This window comes from Magnolia sinica, chromosome 9, assembly GCF_029962835.1.
Source record: "Magnolia sinica isolate HGM2019 chromosome 9, MsV1, whole genome shotgun sequence".
Classification (NCBI taxonomy): domain Eukaryota; kingdom Viridiplantae; phylum Streptophyta; class Magnoliopsida; order Magnoliales; family Magnoliaceae; genus Magnolia; species Magnolia sinica.
Window position 1 is genome coordinate 89,540,308 of NC_080581.1, and position 21,110 is coordinate 89,561,417.

Here is a 21,110-nt window from a genome sequence, read left to right on the forward strand (position 1 = left end):
TGAATGTTTGGTTAGATCCACACCACTCCTCAAATGCATAGAGGTAAAACATGACAAGACATCAAGAATCTGAATGATCTGACCATTCGATGGACCACCCTGATCAAGTAATTATCATTCAATTTTAAAATCTTATGAGGGAGAAAAAAATAGAATATAAATTTGAATTATTTAATTATTTTGGATCTGGCCACTAGGATGTTAATCAAAGGTGGGCCCCACCATGTAATACAAATATATAAATAATAATACCGTTGATATAATTGATAGGACCCCGACATTCAAATCAACCTAATTACATTGCAGAGTCAATACTACCAAACTCAGGTGAGTGACCCAACTTGTCTCATAATTCATTAAAATTAAAATAAATCATTGTGATTGTTTGATTTATTTACTGGTTTGAATATTTTGATATGATGATTGTACGATAAATTTATATGTGAATATTTTAATTGAGACAACTATGCCAAATAGGAAAAATACGCATTTACTTATCATCTCTCATTCATTGCATTGCATAATGCATGGTCGATCCTAGGGGCCCTCCCTGGAAGAAATGTCGATCTTGGTAGAGCATTACCAGATGCGAGCTATGCCCAAGCCTACCGAAAGGTGGAAGCCTACCCAACGGGTGGATGCGGGTTGACGACCTCCAACCTAAGCAGATGGACGATCACCCCATCTGATGCATTCATACCTCATTTTACATTCATATCTTTATACATGTATTTTTGCATTATTTTAATTATTATGATTATGAACCATGCTGGGTTATATCACTAAGCCTGGCCAGCTTATATTTTTTATTGATGGAAAAACCATACAGAGGAGCCTTTAGCAGATGACGTGGCGCAAGAACCGGAAGGATCTACTGTACCTGAACACGATCCACCTGAATCATGGCCATACTTATCTGAGGATGAAGTGGCTGCATTAGAAAATTTTTAATTATATGTTTTATTTTGTTAGCACAGCTTAATCAACGAATAATACATACTGGTATTTATTTTGCGACTTTAAGGAATTATGTAGCTTTATTTTTTTGGACCAATATTAGCATGGAATAAATATCATTATAGTATAATGGTATAATAAATGAATAATTTTAAGGTTTATTTTATTTTAAGGATTATTAAGATTTATAAATGCTTAGTTGATTAGTGTTATGTATTATGTATGTGTGATTGAGATTATGGTGGACTTTATATTGAATGTAGATATCACATGCGATTAAACTGATTAAAGAATTAAGTTGATATACTTTGTGTATAAGTTACGAACCAAAACTCGGGTCTGAGGGTGCACACTCTGTATCCGGATTTTGGGGCGTGACAGCTATGGATCTGGGTGAAGATCAAGTTGATCATTCTATTTTCCCTTCATCTAAATCTACTTGGTGTTATCAACTTGTTGAAGTGAAACCTTAGGATTGGCTCTTTTCGAATTTTGAATGGTGAGCACTCAATCACCACTATTTCCTGTGTTATGGTCCACCTGAGATTTAGATATACATAATCTTTTGGATCTCATCCTAAAATTAGGGTAGAGAAATAGATAAACGGCATGGATATACAAAAAATATCAAGAGGGCCCCAACGTAAGGGTAACACCCATTACACCCATGTTATATGGGTGTACAATGGGAACAACTATATCCACCGTTGAAAGCTTCTGGGAACTGATGTTTATATACCATCAAAACCACTTTAGGAACAAATATCTACATATCAGGCGTTCAATCTCGACTTTTTCTCATGGTATGACTCACGTGAGTTTGGGATCTGTCAGATATTTAGAATCCTGCCCTACTGTGATTTTTCAAAACGGATGGACAGGCATGAACAGTTATTACCAAGCAGCGTACTGCGAGAATACGCAATCCCCGACGGACGGATAAACCTTTGTTGACTGACTTTTATATGAAAATTCACACTGATTAAGAAAGGCCACCAACCCACATGCATTTCATTTCGTGGGCGGCTTCGGTGGATCATCGGATCCACAAAGCTGGGTGAGATCCATGACCACGAGGCCCACTGTGATATATGTGACTTATATCCACGCCGTTCACTTGTTTTGAAAACTCATTTTAGGGCCGGATCAAAAAAATGAATCAGATCCAAATATGATGTGGACCATAATATAGGAAAAATGGTAACCACCGTTAAAAACTTCTTGTGAGCTACAAAAGTTTTAGTTGGGTGGTCTTTTCATCTTGATCAAATCAACATTCCAGTGGCCTTATGAAGTTTTTAATGGTGGGGTTCAGTCGCTACTGTTTCCTCCGATGTAGTCCACCTAACAGTTGGATTTGCTTCATTTTTGCCATCATGACTTAAAATGAGCTTTCAAAATGGATGGACGATGTGGATGAAAGGAATATAATTCCTACAATTAGGGATCCACGTACCACCCAAACTGCCCCCATTCATTTCGGTATGCAGCGCAACTATTGTTGTTTTTTTTTTTTTAAAGCCTAAGTAGATGGGTCCTACTTGGATGCATGATCCAAACCTTTCATCTTGTTGGTATAACCGTAGATGGACCATCTACTCGGATAAGGCATAGGGAGATTACTAGGGGGCTCAAATTGCCTGGCGCAGAAGACCACCAGTATTGACACGGCACTGGTCCATGTGGCATGATGTATGTGTAACATCCATAGCATCCATCCTTTTCTTCTTTTTTTTTCAAATTAGTTTTAGGCATGACCACGTAAATGAAGCAGATCTAAAGCCAAGTGGACAATACCGAGAAAGCAATGGGATAGAGTGACTACCATTGAAAACTTCTTGGGGGCACAGGAAGTGATGAATCAAGTTGATATTTGTGTTTTGCCTTCACCCAGGCTGGTGTGGCCTTATGAACCAGTTGGATGGTAAATAAACATGATGCTGGGCCCCAGTAAGGTTTCAACCCAATCCTGTTTATGGTGTGTCACATATTAACTTCTGATGTGCATCGTTTAAATGGTTTGGCAAAATGAATGGATGGCATGGATATAACACATACATCATGGTACGATCCACCCACATAACTATGCCACTTCAAAATCTTTAAAGATGTCAGTGACAAATCCACTCTGTCCATCTGTTTTGAAAGACTACGATCGGACAGGATTTTAAAAGGCAGGCAGATTCAATTGTCTTGTGGTCCATACCACATGAAACTATGGGGATTTAACATCGGGCGGTGACAGAAATCTTGTATGAGAATGTTATTTGTCCATCATTTTTCAGCTTATCTTAAGATGTAATTCTAAAATTTTAACAAATATAAAACTCAAATGGATTATATCATTAGGAACAGTGTTGAATGACCGTCCCAAACTTTTTATGGGCCACAAAAGTTTTTGATCAAGCCCATCTTTGTATTTTTCCTCCCGTGGTCTGGTTGACCTTATCAATGGTTGGCTCGCAAATAAACTTTACGGTGGACCCCATACGCATGGGCAGCTATTCATCAAGATAAGGGCAGCGGCTTAGCTAGTGTACTACACACCGCCAATCTAGGTTCTGTGGGTCCCATCATGAGGTATGTATTATATCCCAACCATCTAGTATAATGCTTGAGCCAAAGAATAAGAAGATTCAAAGATTTAATAGACTACACTGGCAAAAAGCAATGGGGATTGACGACTACCATTGCAAAAAGAGTAAGTTTTGGATCAATATGATATTTAGTTTTCCAATTCATCCAGGTTTTATGCGACCTTATGAACAGATTGCATGGAAAATACATGCTATGGTGGGCCATAAAATTTTTTTAACGGTGAGATACATTATCTCCACTGCTATTTGTGGTGTGGTCCACTGGAACTTTGCATATGAATTAGTTTTGAAGTCATGCTCTAAAATAATTTTGCAAAATGGATGAACGGTGTGGATATAATAAATACATCATTTTGGGCCATATGACTCTGATCTACTTTGAACCGTTCGTGCAAGGAGCTCGAGGACCGCCGATAGCAAGAACTGGACACAGCTGCAGTCCATTACTAGATTCGAGCCTGGATGGACTGGTTATGGGTGAACAGGATTTGGAACAAACTGGCAAAATGGCTCCGGATTTGAGTAGCAGATCTGCCATGACAGAATAGGTGGTCTAAATCTTCAATTTGAGGGCTAAGGTTGGGCGCTGGTGAGTTGGGAGTGTAGAGATGAGAATCAATTATGATTTTCCACTGATTTTCATTAAACGAAATAGAGTACATATACACAGAAGAATAACAAGATCACTCCTAAATACAAGAGGAAGTCCTAGTCTTAAGGAAGACTCAACTATTCTGCTATATACAAGGAAATATTTGAATTTGAATAAAGATCTGATAACAGATCTTTGTTACATGCTGATATGCCCCCTCAAGATAGGCCACGTGTAGAGAGGCCAATCTTGTCTCGTAATTTCTGGAATTGAGAATGAGGCAGAGGTTTTGTTAGAAGATCAGCAAGCTGGTCTGCAGATGAAACATGAGCCACGGAAAGAGCACCAGATTGAACTTGATCACGGAGGAAGTGATAATCAACTGCCACATGCTTCATTCGAGAATGGAAGACTGGATTTGAACTTAACTGTGTTGCACCTACATTGTCGCAGTAGACAACTGGGGGGCTGACCAGATTGATGTAAAGTTCAGAGAGCAAAGAGCGAACCCAGCATAGTTCAGCAGCGGTGGCAGTAACTGAGCGATATTCAGCCTCAGTAGAAGAACGAGCCACAGTTTTTTGCTTCTTAGAGCTCCAGGAAATGAGATTGCTGCCTAGGTAAACAAGGTAAGCACCAGTTGAAGAGTAGTCATCCTTGTTACCTGCCCAGTCAGCATCGGAGAAGGTATGAATCGAGTCGGAGAAAGCATGAAGGGATAGCGATGAGTTGCGATGAAGAAGAAGGCCATCATTTAAGGTGCCACTAAGGTAACGCAAAATTCTTTTAACCAGAGTCCAATGTTCATCTGTTGGTTGATGCATAAACTGAGACATTTTGTTAACAGCAAATGAAATTTCTGGACGAGTGAGAGACAAGTATTGAAGGCTGCTCACTACAGTTCTATATTCCGTGGGGTCAAAGAGAGGTGATCCAGATGATAACTTGATGGAGGAAGAGCTGGTTGGTAAAGGTGTATGAACTGGTTTGGCAGCTTGCATATTAGTTCTAGTGAGCAGATCCTTTATATATCGCCTTTGTGAGAGTAGTAGTCCATGACGATGAGGAACAACTTCTACACCAAGAAAATATGATAGGGGGCCCAGATCTTTGAGAGAAAAACGCTGAGCTAGATACTCAACAACTTGGGATACAAAATCATTACTATTCCCAGTGATTATAATGTCGTCAACGTATACCAGCAGATAGAGTTAGTTGGTTCCAGCTTTGAGAATAAATAGAGAAGTGTCAGAGTGAGAGTTCTTGAACCCAGAATCTACCAGAAATTGGCGTAATTCATGATACCATGCTCGAGGAGCCTGTTTGAGACCATAAATGGCTTTGTGAAGCTTGCATACATGGGTGGGTTTATCAGCGTCAATGAAGCCAGGAGGTTGTGCCATATAAACTGTTTCTGATAGATTACCTTGGAAGAAGGCATTGTTTACATCCAATTGGCGAAGGGACCAGCCATTGCTTATGGCAATACTGAGCACAAGTCTCACAGTAGTTGGCTTGATTACTGGACTGAATGTTTTAAGATAGTCCACACTTGGTCTTTGATGAAAGCCTTTGGCTACAAGGCAAGCTTTAAACCTGTCAATAGAACCGTCAAAGTTTCTTTTAATGCGAAAAATCCACTTACAGCCTACAAGATTGGTGATGCCGATTGGAGAAACAAGTTCCCAAGTCCCATTGCGAACAAAGGCATCATACTCTTCGGACATAGCTTTGCGCCAGTTTGAGTCTTTGAAGGCCTGAGTAACAGATGTGGGTTTAGAACTGGGTGAAGAGGCTAGGTGTGTGTGGAGATTGAGTTTTTGGATAGGTTTGGTGATATGGTTTTTGGCTCGGGTAGTCATGGAATGGCGAGGAGCTGGTGTAGAGACTTGCTGTGAGGCAGGTTCTGGTTGCAGTGCAGTTTCTGGTTGATGGAGTGTTGGAGACGTGTTTGATATGTGATCTGCAGCAGGGGCCAAGTCCGGAGCTTGTATTTCTGGAGTGTAAGAAGGTGGTTGTGCTGGAGGAGGAATGGGAATTGTGATAACTGGTGGAATCCAATCCGAAACTGTAGTGGTGGTATGACGTGGTTGCTAAATGTTGAGTGTGGTGGAAGGAAATATTGATTCAACAAATTGGACATGACGAGAGACATATGTTTGAGAGGTGGTTGGTTCAAAACAGAGATAGGCACTTTGAGACAAAGAGTAACCAAGAAAGACACAGGGTGTGGACTTGGGGGCTAGTTTGTGGGATGAATAAGGACGAAGCCATGGATAACATAAGCATCCGAAAATTTTGAGTTTAGAATAGTTTGGTTTTGTTTTGAAAATTAATTCAAAGGGAGTGGAGAGGTTGAGAGTAGGGGTGGGCATTCTATTAATTAAGTATACAGCAGTACTGAATGCATGAGTCCAAAAGGTGAGAGGTAAGGAGGTATGGGAGAGTAAGGTGAGGCCAGTTTCGACAATGTGACGGTGTCTTCTTTCAGAGTAGCCATTGTGTTCGGGTGTATGAGGTGGACTAGTTAGATGGGTTATACCAGTGGTAGAAAGGTAATCTTTGAGGCCCAAATATTCTCCCCCATTGTCAAAATATAAAGTGATGATTTTGTGGTGGAAGTAATTTTCAACAATGGTTTTGTAGCGTTTAAACACTTCGTGAATATCAGATTTTCGTTTGAGGGGATAAAACCAGATATATTTTGTAAAGTGGTCGACAAATATGACATAATATTTAAAGCCATTGGGAGACATAATGGGAGAGGTCCAAACATCAGAAAAGATAATTTGAAGAAGGTGTGTAGACACAAGTGATGTAGTAGAAAAAAGTAATTTATGACTTTTATTGCAAAGGCATGCATTACATGAGAAATCTTTTGGCATAGAGGAAGATGATTCTAAACAAGAATTAGAGAGAATATGCCGTAAGATTGGAAGAGCTGGATGTCCTAAACGATGATGCCAGTTGATAGATGTTGTTTTGGCTGTAGAGAATGCTAGAATTGGGTTTTTGGGAGCCGTCCATTCATACACTCCATCCTTAGTACTGCCCTGGAATAGAATTGCCCCCGAGCGAAGATCCTTCACAAAAAAAGAAGATGATAAGAATTCAACTGATGCATTGTTAGTGATGCAAAACTGAGAAATGGAAATTAAGTTTTTTTTCATGGTGGGGACACAAAGAACATCAGATAAAGTGAAAGTTGATTGTGGAGATGAGAGAGTAGTGGAGCCTGTGTGTGTGATGGAAAGACCTGTACCATCCCCGATCATAACATCATCAATTCCGTTGTAAGGTGAGTGAAGGGACAGATTGTTTAGATCAGCCGTGACATGATGAGAGGCGCCACTGTCGAGTAACCAGGTCGGGTTTGGGGATGTGTTGTTGGCAGCAAAGTTAACTCATGGCTGCCAAGGAGCAGTTGAGTTGTTGGATGATGAGGGTGAAGTGATTGAATGGGAAGCACTTGAAAGGAGGGACATCTCTTGGCTGTATGTCCTTGGATTCCACAGATCTGACAGAAGCCTTGATAAGGTCTAGATGGAGGACGGTTGCTGCGATTTTGGAAGCGTTGATCTGAGTTCATTGGTGGACGACCATTATTGGGTGCTGGTGGACGCCAATTCTGGTTGCCAGCAGGTGCATGTGAGGAAGAGGAGGTACACCAATTATTAGTTTTGTTTGGGCGCCATTGATGGTTTGTTTTGTTTGTTGGATTGGCAGTAATTGGAAGTGAAGTTTCTGAACTTGTGATTGCTGGTGCAGAGGCTTCAAAGGAGAGTAGCTTCTCGTGGAGCTCATCAAATGAGATGGAGGTGTCACGAGCTTGTACCGCACGGATCAGTTCCTTGTAGTCGTCGCCTAGGCCATCTAGGATCTTGTCGGTGAGGTCTTCAGGATCCAGTGGTGCCCCTAGGATGGCTAGTTCATTAGCACAAGCTTTGACAGAGTGAAGATACTCTGTGACATTCTGGCTACCTTTTGTTGGATTCTTAAGTTTGGTTTTGACTTGTTTGATGCAACCACGTGAGGGTTTGGCATAGGTGTTAGCAAGGATAGTCCATGCTTCTTTGGCAGTCTTGGCTTGGGCAATAAAGGGAATGATAGTAGGGGAAAGAGAGCCAATTAAGGCATTTAGCAGCAGTTGATCTTGACGAATCCAAAGTTTGTGAGAAGGATTGGTTGTGGCAGTGTTGTTTGCTGTGATGGTGATGGGAGGACATGGTTTGGATCCATCGATATACCCAATGAGGTCATATCCAATAAATAAAGTTTCAAATTGCAGCTTCCAAGAGAGGTAATTTGTGGAGGTGAGTTTGAGTGGTGCTTGAGCCGATATGTTGATGGTGATAAGAGGAATTTCAGTGTTTGGAGGACTAGTGGCAGAGGTAATGTTGGTGGAGTTTGGTGTTGTCATTTTGGTGTTTGACAGCAAGATAGTAAGAGGGAAACAAGAGAGGAAAGAAGAGAAGGAGAGAAAAAAAAATTTAATGGGGAGGAATCGATATGGGCTTTGATACCATGTAGAGATGAGAATCAATTATGATTTTCCACTGATTTTCATTAAACGAAATAGAGTACATATACACAGAGGAATAACAAGATCACTCCTAAATACAAGAGGAAGTCCTAGTCTTAAGGAAGACTCAACTATTCTGCTATATACAAGGAAATATTTGAATTTGAATAAAGATCTGATAACAGATCTTTGTTACATGCTGATAGGGAGGAGAGTTTCTGGGGCCGTTATTATTAGGTTGTGGACAAGGTTGCCCACTCTGCCTTGGAACAGGAATATGAGGTTGGGACGAAAGGCTTGGGGACAACGGGCTGATGAATCAGGAGCTGTTGGAATGGGGGTGATGCTAAGGGATGTTAGATGGAAGGGGGAGCAAGGGGCTGATGGGTCGAGAGCTGCTGGGTTGCAGTTATTGGTGAGAAATGTTGGGAGGAGGGGGAAGTAGGGGTCAGGATGGAGAGGTGTTGGGGATCGTGGGTGGGTAGTGGCTCAGCAGGTGGCTGGGACAATATGGGTGGGCAAGCTGGGGGTCAGCAGCAATTGGTTGAGAAGCCGGGTCAGCCAACAGGGGACGAGTTGATGATGGCTGGGAATGGGAGGTATTAGAGAACGAGGCAGTGAGGTGGGTGGTAGGAGGCCTGCAACAAATGCAGATGGAGGCTAGACTGATTCTGATGTGTTAGATGGCAGCATCTATTGGGACGGCGCTGTGCATTACCTTCCAGAGGAAGACGACGATCTTGGGTGGGATGAATCTGTTCCAGGCCCATCGAGTCCAGCATCGCTTAGGCCTAACAGCTCGCAATGAGTTCCAGACAGATTTGGTGGAGAATTCGTCATTGGAGGAGAGGTTCCAAGTGAGTTTATCCCTCCTGCCAGATATGAAGACACCGCTGTCGAGGATAGATCGAATGGCTTGATGGGGTAGGAGGTCTTCAACTTGCGCCAGGTTCCAGGTGCCAGAAGAGTCCCAAAATTTTAAGAGGAGGGATTCTCTAGCATGGGGCTGGTGAAGAGAAGTTGTCGCGCTAATGAGGAGGCCTTTGCCTATCCAGTTATGGAGCCAGAAATGAACATTCCCTTCACCAACCAATCATTTGGAGTTGAGAATGGTAAAGTGTAGCCTACTTCTGATGTCCTTCCAAATGCCAGAACTGTTGCTCCTAGCAGGGCTGGAAGTGAGAAGAAATTTCTGCATGTATTTTGCAGAGAAAAATTTGGCCCAAGGAGTTTCCCTTCGAGTAGGCGCTAGACCATTTTGCATTGAAAGGCCTGCATGGTGTCACCGATCTGACGAATCCCAAGGCGTCCCTCAGTTGCGGGGTAGCATATCCCGGTCTAGCTGACCCAATGCCCCTTCTTAATGCCGTCTGATGTTCCCCAGAAGAACGACGCTAGAATTTTTTAAATGTGGTTGCAGGCTTTCTTTGGGATGTTGATTGCTGACAGGATGTGCATGGGGATACTGGAGAGAAAGTGCTGAATGAGAACCAACTTGGTAGACTGATTCAACAGTTTTACCTTCCAGCATGCGATCCTATGTTCGATCCTTTAAAGGATGGGGAGCAGATGGAGATACCGAATCATGCCTCTTAGGAGAGGAACACCCAGGTACATGATTAGGAGAGAACACGGCTCAAAACTTGAGATGTGGGTGATTTGCCTGGATCTAGCGGGGGCTGCATTCTTAGGCAGGACAAAGCAACTCTTTGCCGGGTTGACTCTCTGCCTAGACGCCTTCTCGTATGAGTGGATGAAAGAAAGAATAGAGTGAATCGAAGAACTTCCGCCATTCAAAAAAATAATGGTGTCATTAGCAAATAAGAGATGATATATGATGGGGAAGCTCCTGGGGAGATTGTAAGGAAGGCATTTCTGGGAAAGGAATAACTTTTTAAGGTCATGACTAAGGATCTCAGCTACAATGATAAAGATGGCCGGAGATAGAGGATCTCCCTGGCGGAGGCCCCTGGAGGATTAAAAGAAGCCAAACGACTCCCCATTGATAATGATGGAGAATTAACTCCATTCCCAACATTGCTTGGCTATCTGGATCCAATATTGATGGAAGTCGAACTTGAGAAGGACGGCGGATATGAAGGGCCATTCCTTCTTGTCGTAGGCCTTTTCTATATCAAGTTTCATAATGATGTTGCCACCATGGGATTTTCGGTCGATGTTGCTAGCCATCTCTGAAGTAATGGAAATGCTCTCGAAAATGGATTGGTTCTTGACGAAGGCGCTCTGTTCATCAAAGATGATGGAAGGGAGGATCTTGGATAGCCTGGAGGCAATAATTTTAGAGAAGATCTTGTGAATGTAATTGCATAGGCTGATGAACCGATAATCAACGAAAGTTAACGCATTTTTCTTCTTAGGGATGAGGAAAATGGGCGTGCAATGGAATGCTCTAAGGGTGAGGCCTCCCTTAAAGAAGTCAATAGTTGCTTCAAGGATGTCACTTTGGATGATGTCCCAGCACGAGGAAAAGAATCCGCTCGAGAAGCCATCCAGGCCAGGCGCGCTATCAGTAGGAATGAAAAAAACGGCTGCCTTGACCTTGTCCAGATTGGGAGGGTTTAAAAGGATGGCATTCATGTGATCTGAGGTAAGGTGAGGGATGCAGACAAGCAGGCTCGCTGGAATTTGGGAGGCCTTGGATGTGAAAAGATCTTAAAAGAATTTGACATCCTCAGCGCCAATCTCCTTGGCAGAATGAATGGAGGGGTCGAAGGAAGGTTGGATGGATTTAATTGAGGCTCTTCTCCTCTTGTCGAGAGCAGAAGCATGAAAAAACTTGGTATTGCGGTCCCCTTCCTTAAGCCAGGAGGTTCCGGATCTCTGCTTCTAGAAGATCTCTTCAAGGAGGAGAGCTCTCTTGAGGGACGCATTGGCTAGATTAAGGCCGACCTTGTCTTCGTTGCATCTGGAATGAGCCTAGCTTATGCAGTAATAACCTCGTCTTCCGCTAGCTTAACGTTTTGAAATACATTCCCAAAGACCCTAGAGTTCCAAATTCTCAAGGCTGATTTTAGCCTATTCATTTTAAGGAGCAGCTTAACCAAAGGGGCAGCCTGAATGTCTTGCTGCCATGATTCAGAAACCAATCTATGAAAATCATCATGATGCAACCATATATTCTGGAACTTAAAAGGTCTAGGGCCGTTACCTCTCTGGACTTCAAGTGAAAGAACCATAGGGGAGTGGTAAAAAAATACCCAGGGTAAGTGATCCACCTTACTTCTAGGATATTCCTGGCCAGTCCACGTTGAAAAGCATCCTGTCAAGCCTGGCCCAACGTCGACGTTGACTCGATCTGTTGTTGCACCATTTGAACTAAGAGCCTGAGAATCCTGCATCTATCAAACCCACTTCTCCTATAGCTGATCTGAAGTCATCCATGCTCCTAGTATCTGTGGTAAGACTACCAATCCTCTCATCTGGACTGATGGTGGCATTAAAATCTCCACAAACAAGCCTTGGGCCACCAATAGTTCTGGACGTGGAAATTATCTCCTCCTAAAAGTGAGTTCTTTCTATCCTGTTACAGGCAGCATAAACCACAGAAATGACAACCGCAAGATCGTTGTCCTATGATGTAACTCAAATCGTGACGCATTGCTTGGTGGCAGAAACCGTTTGGAGTTGATACGAGGGGTTGGAGAGAATCCAGATTTTCCCATCTGATATGTCTTCCGCTATGGAGTGCTGAAAACCCAATTTTGCTGCAATCTGGATTCTCCTATCGGGCCTGACCATAGGTTCTTCGAGCAGAAGAATAGTTGCCTTATTGGTGCAAACCAATCTTCTCAGATGTCTCTGAATCAGAGCATTGTCAGTTCCATGCACGTTCTAAGATAGGATGCTAGACATTAGAGTCCTAGCCAACCACAGTGGCCCTTTTCCGAAGCCCCGCTAAGCGGAAACTTTTCTTGATCGATGCCTTTCTTTGCTACTGTTGAGGGTCACATATTGCATATTAGACCCCAATTATTACCTAATTTTACGAACATGATACTGTTTAACGACATGTTTTATTCGTGTTTATGTTGTAAGATGGATTTAGGAGCCTTGACTAAAAATGGTACTAAAAGCATGCATTTAATGCTCATAAATCACCAAGGAAAGGGACGGACCCCAGGGGACCAATATCGAGGAATTTATATGTCAAAGATCCGGAAAAATCAAGTAATTAAAGTCCAAGAGGCTTGAAACTTATCAAGAATGCAAGATCATAGGGTTCCCACTTCGTTTATCTAACCTAAGGACCCTAAATTAACTGTACAAGTAGAAATTCAGCCCTTAGATCCTTGTGGAAGTATCCCAACGGATAGATCATCCACCAAAGCTTTGATTTGGGGCCCGCCTGATATTTGGATATACTTCAATTTTAGTCTCAACCTTTTGAATCAAATGGGAAATCGGATGGATGGAGCAGATCCCTCTAGATCATCAAGATGGGACCAACCGGAAGTGCACATGCGTTGCACCAGAATATACAAGGCCGGTCAGCGTGTGCTGACCAACTCTCTCTTCTTCCAAATACGTCCAGCGGACGCACCCGCCGGATTGGGTTTTGATAGTGGGCCCCACCCATCATCCGAATAGGTGATCCAGACCGTCCATATACTCCAGAGGGTGGCCAAGACCCTGTCCATGCTTTCCTTTTTGGTCTCTTTCGTACGTATGCACGTGGATCTCCAGAAAACACAGGATGGACGGCGAATTGATTTTATACAGTTGACAGCACCAAAACTTGACAAAATCTACTTATTTCCGACTGAAATTTCACCAGGAATCTAATGAACGGAGTGGATTTCACCAAAAATATCACTATATGGCCCACCGAACACGTCAGAGCGGTAATGTGCGAATGGCGCGCGTCCGATTTTTTGGAAATCGTGGCCTGTTGTGGCCCACGATCATCCACTATTTCGACGATCTGGACCATCCAAGTGAAGCCCAGGACAGCCATGACCCTAACCTAGGTGACGGAATCAAGTTCGGGACGTTCACCGTCCCGAAAATCCAGTGCGTTGCTGCATAACAAGCTGCGTAAGCCGTTTTCCTGCGAAAAATCTCTGCTCCCAGCCTTCATATCTATAAAAGGGAGAGAGAAAGAGAGAGAGGGGATCTTTTCAGATCGTGGGCAGTCGTGGAGGCAATCTTGAACGTGTGGAGCGTGGCATCATCTACAGTTTTTTCCTTCTTCTTAGTTTTTCTTCTTTTCCTTTTATGTTTCTTTTAAGAGATTTTTAGTTTGATTATGTCATGATAAACCTCTTAGCTATGAGATGAGATGTTTTCTATGTTTTGATTCATGTTTATGAACTCTCCTTGAGTCAGGTTTGATGATAAGGAATGCCTTTAGTTTTTAATAGTTTGTTGTGATTTAAATTACAATGGATCTACGATAGCTTTGAGTATTTCTTTTTCATTATTATGATTGTGAAGTTAGGAAGCCCTGTTGTTCACCATCGCCCCTTGGATATGGTTGGATGATGGGATCCTTCCTAACATTCATATATCTCTCAGATTGATTGTGGATTGGTTAAATTCTGTTGTTTGCTTTGTCTCATGGGCATGGTTTTGTGATAGAATTAATTCTAGTTCTCGTCCTTCTCATCTCTTGAAAACTGGATCAAAGGAAGTTCATATTTGAATTTTAATGAAATATCTTCCAACTGGATGAAGATGAGATTCTGAATCCAGTTGCACTTATGAATCAAGCATAGATTTCCCTGATCTCTACAAGTGGATCCTTGACACCATAGTTTCTTACCTTTGAATTTACAAGTTTTAAATTAATATTTTACCATTATTCCCTTATATTCACTTGATTTATATTACATCTTCGTGTAGTTCTATTTCTGGTTACTTTCAGATTACGTACAAGGTTCAGTCCCTGTGGATTCGACCTCGGTCTCACCAAGATTATTACTACATCACAACCTTATACTTGGGGTGTGAACAAGTTTTTGGCGCTGTTGTCGGGAACTGACAGTTATATTTTTTTGAAATTAGCTAGTTTTAGAATTAGGTTAAGATTAGGATTTTCTAAGTTTAGGATTAAGTTTTATTTTTCTAATTATAAGATTTCTTTTAATTTTAGAAACTAACATTACTTTTTAATTTTAGGGTTTAGAAACTTTCCTTTTTAAGAATTAGTTTATTTTTAGAAACTTTTTAATTTTAGGTCCATTCTTTAAGAATTTGGTCCTTTTGACATCTCTCCTATGGTCCTTCATTGTGACAATTAGGCAGTTATCCATATTGTCAATAACTCAATTTTTCATGAAAGGACGAAACATATAAAGGTGGACTGTCATTTCATTCAAGAGAAAGTCGCCAATAAAGAGATCATCATCAAGCATGTTCAATCAAAGTACTAACTGAGAGATTTTTAGAAAGCATTAACTTGGGATATGGGAGTACAAATTTGCAACAAGTTGGGTATGCACAATATATATATATGCCTAACTTGAGGGGGAGTGTAGAAAATAAGACCATTTGGGTCATCTTTAGGTCTGGGCCCACCTTTAGGCCCAACTCTCTTTGTCTTACATCTTATATATAATGCAAAGCCTAGGTTGTGAGAGGGCTCTTTGGCCACTACTCTCCCAAGCATCTCTCTCTCTCTCTCTCTCTCTCTCTCTCTCTCTCTCTCTCTCTCGTCATCAGCATCTTCTCTTCCTAATCAATATTCACTTCGTCATCAGCATCTTCTCTTCCTAATCAACATTCACTTAGCACTTTTTTCTTTAAAAAGTGATAAAGTGGAGAATTGTGGGGCCCACGTAATATTTTTATGTATCCAACCTGCCCAACAAATGTACACCATGGTGCTTAGAAGAATGAAAATTTTAGGCAATCTAAATATAAGGTGAGCCATACTATAAAAAAAGATAAAAATACACCACTTGAAAACATCAAAATGAATGTTTAGCCCATCTAGTAGTTCAATCGGAACGATTTGGCTCATCCTATTTACTCTTCACTTCGTACCTTTGACTCTAAATGTTTTCCTTATACTTGGGACACATGACATCACAAGTTTGATCTAAAACAATTCTCTGTATTTTTGTAAGCTACAATGATAAACACAAGGGATACAAGTGCTTTCATCCTTCAAGCAAATTTTTTTTTATCTCTCGGCATGTTGTTTTTGATGAGTTAGTCTTTCCTTATAAGACTGCTAACACTTCTCGCATCACATCTACTAAGCCACACGTCATTAGCATCTTTGATTCTTGGTTACCACACACTGACATGCGCTTTCCTGTTGGACCTTCTTTGGCATCTTCAACACCACCTTGTTTGAGTCCCTTACCAGGAACAGACATCCATCATCCAACCCCACCATCCCACCATCCTAGTTCCATTGACCTACCAGATTTTCCATCCTCCCTTTTAGAGACTTCTGATATGCTTACCCACAATCATAGTTCGGCACTACCTGAAACACCTCCACCGCACGAGTCTCAACCAGCGCCGCTTCCACAACTCATGTCTGAACCATCAGAGTTATCTCACCTTACTCCAGTTTCTTCAACACCAATATCCTATTCTATGGTCACTCGGTCTAAACTGGGTGTGATAAAACCCAATCCAAAGTATGCTTTGATTACAACCACATCTATTAGTGTACCTCGTGAGCCACACAATATTAGATCTGCCTTGGCACAGCCTGGGTAGAAAGCTGTCATGCACGAGGAACTTGCGGCATTACATCAAAACTAGACCTGGAAACTTGTTCCTCATACATCTAACATGCACGTTATTGGATCTAAATGGGTCTTCAAATCAAAACTCAAACCCGACGGTTCTCTATATCGACTCAAGGCCCGTCTTGTTGCAAAAGGCTATCATCAAATTGATGATGTAGACTACACTGAAACATTTTCTCCAGTTATCAAACCGGGAACAATTTGCATGATCATTACTGTAGCTCTTGTATAGCGGTGGCCTATTCATCAGCCAGACGTAAAAAAATGCATTCTTGCATGGTCTAATATCTGAAGATATATATAAGCAACAACCTCCAGGACTGACGGATTCTCAACACCCGACATATGTTTGCAAACTCCAAAGAGCTCTCTATGGTTTAAAACAAGCATATCGTGCTTGGTTTGATTGATTCAGTACCTTTCTCCTTAAATAAGGGTTCTTTTGCAGTCTAACAGATCCTTCCTTATTTATTTTTCATTCTGATTATGGAACACTAATTTTGCTTCTTTATGTAGATGATATACTACTCACAGGATCCGCTCCATTACTTGTTAGAAATTTCATTCAACTACTGAGCAGTGAATACGCAATGAAAGACTTGGGACCAATTCATCATTTTCTTAGCATAGAAATCTCCCCAACTTCCAATGGTCTTCATCTGTCTTAGTCACATTATGCTCTTACCATACTTGAAGGATCTAACATAGTAGATTGCAAGCCCATGAGTACACCTCTCGAAGCTAAGACAAAAATCTCATCAACTGAAACTCTTATGGAAGACCCTAATTACTATCGCGGACTTGTTAGAGCATTACAGTACCTCACACTAACACGCCCGGATCTTTCATTTAGTATTAACTATGTATCTCAATTCATGCATGCTCCTACCTTGGCACATTTGAAAATAGTTCAACGTATCCTACGATATGTCAAAGGAACTGTGGACATAGGACTATATTTTTCTTCAAACACTACACTTAATCTGTTTGCTTTTTCAAATGCAGATTGGGCAGGGTGTCCTACTACAAGACGTTCCACTAATGGCTACTGTATCTACCTTGGAGGAAATCTCATCTCTTGGTGTGCAAAGAAGCAACATACAATTTCTCGATCAAGCACCGAAGCAGAGTATCGAGCCATGACTAACACAGCAGCTGAACTCACATGGATGACCTTCATTCTCAAAGATCTCCGCATTCCAATGGCTTCTTCTCCCATACTCTACTGCGACAACCTTAGTGCTCTTCATATGACAATTAATCCTGTGTTCCATGCACGAAGTAAACACATCGAGTTGGATTATCATTTTGTGCGTGAACGAGTTGCGCTTGGTCTACTTGTCACTCGACATATCTCCACTGCTAACCAAGTTGCAGACCTTTTTACTAAACCAATGTCAAAGGTCGCCCTTCATTATTTCTGAACCAAACTTTGCCTCCAACCCCGGCATAGTATGCGGGATGATATTAGCACACGTCACAACTCAGCAACTGTCGCCTCAATCAGTGGAGGTGATAAGGCCTTAATCAGTGGAAGTGATAAAGCCTCAATCAGTGGAGGTGATAAGGTTGGTGATAAGGCCTCAATCAATGGAGGCGATAAGGCCTTAATCAGTGGAGGTAATGAGATTGGTGATAAGGCCTCAATCAGTGGATGTGATAAGACCTTAATCAGTGGAGGTGATGAAGTTGGTGATAAGGCCTCAATCAGTGGAAGTGATATGGACTCAATCAATGGAGAGACGTTGAAGGATATCGGCAGCAGCAGATTTTACGGAGATTTGTATTCATGTTTAAATTCTTTGTTTCTATAAACGCATAAAGTAAGTGTTCACGTTGCAATCAATTGAAAAAAAAAAGAAGTATTTTTTTTCTTTAGAGTGTACTAACAAGCTAACAAAAAAAACAAAAAACAAAATGCACACAAGCCGATCCGCTTCCTAACACGAATGGCATATAAACATCATGGTCACCTTCAGAAAGGTTTCAACAGTGGCCGTTGCTGGTCACTATTTTTTTTGTTATGGCCCCACCTGATTTTTAGATTTGCCTGATTTTTAGGATCATGTACTATTATGGTCTTTAAAACAGATGGACGTAGTGGATTTGTCACGGCCATATCTGTGGAGGCCGCACAGCACCGAGTACAGAGACATATGTGTCCCCAGGTCCAATCCGCCCTCGTTATAGCTTACCGTGTGAGACCACCTCCATAAATGCGTTGAATATCAACACGGTTGATCCATTTTTCAGCTCATCTTAAAGATGTAATCCCAAAATTCAAGCAATTTCACAACTCAAATGGACTATACCATTGGGAACAGTGTTGAATGACCGTCCCAAACTTTTTGTGGACCACAAAAGTTTTGGATCATGCCCATCTTTGTATGTTTCCTCCATCTAAGTTTGGTTGACTTTATCAATGGTTGGATGGCAAATAAACTTTACGGTGGGCCTCATACGGCCATGTGGGACCCTTTCTTCAAAAGGGCCAGTCATGCATCATGAAAAGAGGGGAAAAACAAGAAGATGAAGAAATAGAATAACGTTTTACCTTCTCTGAGGGGCAGAAGACTTCAAATCCAAAGAAGAAATACTGGAAGTCCGGCCAGCAAACAACCCAAGGAGAAGGGTCGATTTCGAGTATTCGGAAAGAAGGAAGAAATGGAATACGAAAATGAAGAAAAGATACAAGATAGAAAGAGAGGGTAATAGATATAAATAAAGAAAGGAAAAAAAAACAAAAAAAACAAAACAAAAAAAAAAGTCTCTGGAATCCATCCGGGAGCAGTTAGGTGAGACCCCGGATCCACCGAATTGGTGGGACCCCTTACTGTGGGACCACTGTAATGTATGCGACCACATCCACGCCATCCATCCGCATTGAAAGCTCATTTTACGGCATGTACTGAAACTTAAGCAGTTCCAAATCCACGATGGGCCATAGTACGGAAATCAATGGTGATTGATCATAAAAAACTTCTTATGGGCCACAAAAACTTTAGATGATTTTTTTGTGGTGTGTTCATTTATGCGTTTGTGATCTTATCAACGGGTTGGATGGCAAATAAACATTCCAGTGGAATCTATTAAGTTTTTAATTGTGGGGATTCAATCACAACTGTTTCCTCAGGTGTGGTTCATTTAAAATTTTAGTCAGCTTTATTTTTTGGATCATGCCCCAGAATTATCTATCAAAATGATTGGATGGTGTGGATTTCAGACACATACATTACCCTGAGCCCCATAGTCAGGGTCCAACCCACTTAAGAGGATCCGGGTCTCACCTAATCCGCTCCTCGCAGCGCGACGACGCCACCAACCCCTGCCCCATCGTCAAATGTCATTTCCACGGCTTTACATATTTAATTTTTCTAACTTGTTTTATTACCGTGACTTTTCTGAATGGCCGTTACCATGATGGTGCCATCTCATTTGAATATGAACTCGTATCAGCTCTTTGCTGAAATTTTATAGGATTTGGGTTGGCTCGGTCAGCGGATTAGGTGAGATCCGGGATCCACCCAGATGAGTGCTACCCCTGACTGTGGGGCTCACAGTGATACATATGCCTTCAATCTACATTGTCCAACCATATTAAAAGCTAATTTTAGGGTATGATTTCAAAAATGAACCAGATCCAAATCTTCTGTGGACCATACCATAGGAAAATTAGTGATTGATTCCCCATCATTAAAAACTTCTTGGGAGCCGATGGAATGTTTGTTTTCCATCCAACCTGTTGATAAGGTCAAAAAGATTTAGATATATAGATTACCCAAATATCAGCTTGATCCAAAACTTTTGTGGCTCATACTAAGTTTTTAATGATCAGTTACCACAATTTTCTTATTATGTTCTACCTTAGATTTAGATATACTTCAGTTTTTGAAACAAGGACTAAAATGAACTTTCGACAGACATGGACTGTGGATTGAGTCACATACATCACAATGGGCACTACGGTAGGGGTCCCACTCACCACGGTGGATCGGCGGTCTCACCTAATTCGCTCCGAAAGTCAGTCAACGTTTATTGCCTGCATACTCCGGGATGGGAAGCGGATTGCGTACTGAGTAACTCAGTACGGTACGCATACTGAGTAAACTCCGTGGGCCCCTGTGTCATTCATGCATTGTATCTACTCCGTCCATCTCTTTTAATACATAATTTTAAGGCTTTATTTTAAAAATGGAGTTTATCCAATCCTCAAAAACACACCACCAGAAACTGTGTGAATTGAACATCTACCGTTGAAATATTCTTGGGGACAATAGAGGTTTTAGATCAAGCTGATATTTGTGTTTTGCCTTCATCCATGTCCCTCTGATCTTATGAACAGGTTGGATGACAAATAAACATCAATAGGGGCCTTATAAAACTTTCAACGGTTGAATTCAATACTTCCACTTTTTCCAGTGGTATGGCCCACTTGGTCTTTGTATATGCATCAATTTTGGGTTAAACCCATAAAATGATCTGGTAAAACTAATGGACGGCGTGAATAAACTACATGCATTCGTGATGGGCCCAACTGAGTTTACTCAGTACGTACGATAAGAGCGTACCGAGTGTACTGAGTAACTCAGTACGCAATCCGATTTCTCAGGGATGAGGAGAGCTACAGGAATATAGGCCGAGCAGTCGTATGCACAAGCTTTATGTGGCACTATGATGTATGTGTTTCATCCACTCCGTCCATCCGTTTGCCAGCT

At 41.5% G+C, this 21,110-nt stretch overlaps 1 protein-coding gene across 1 annotated transcript in view; it reads right to left on the minus strand.

Moving 5' to 3' along the window:
* Positions 1-19,126, minus strand: part of LOC131255350 (disease resistance protein RPP8-like) — a 29,437-nt gene extending 10,311 nt beyond the window's left edge. Inside the window, exon 1 of the mRNA XM_058256050.1 lies at positions 18,950-19,126. The gene's annotated coding sequence lies outside the window, so the exon portion shown is untranslated. The remainder of the gene's footprint in view (positions 1-18,949) is intronic.
* Between the last annotated feature and the right edge of the window lie 1,984 nt (positions 19,127-21,110).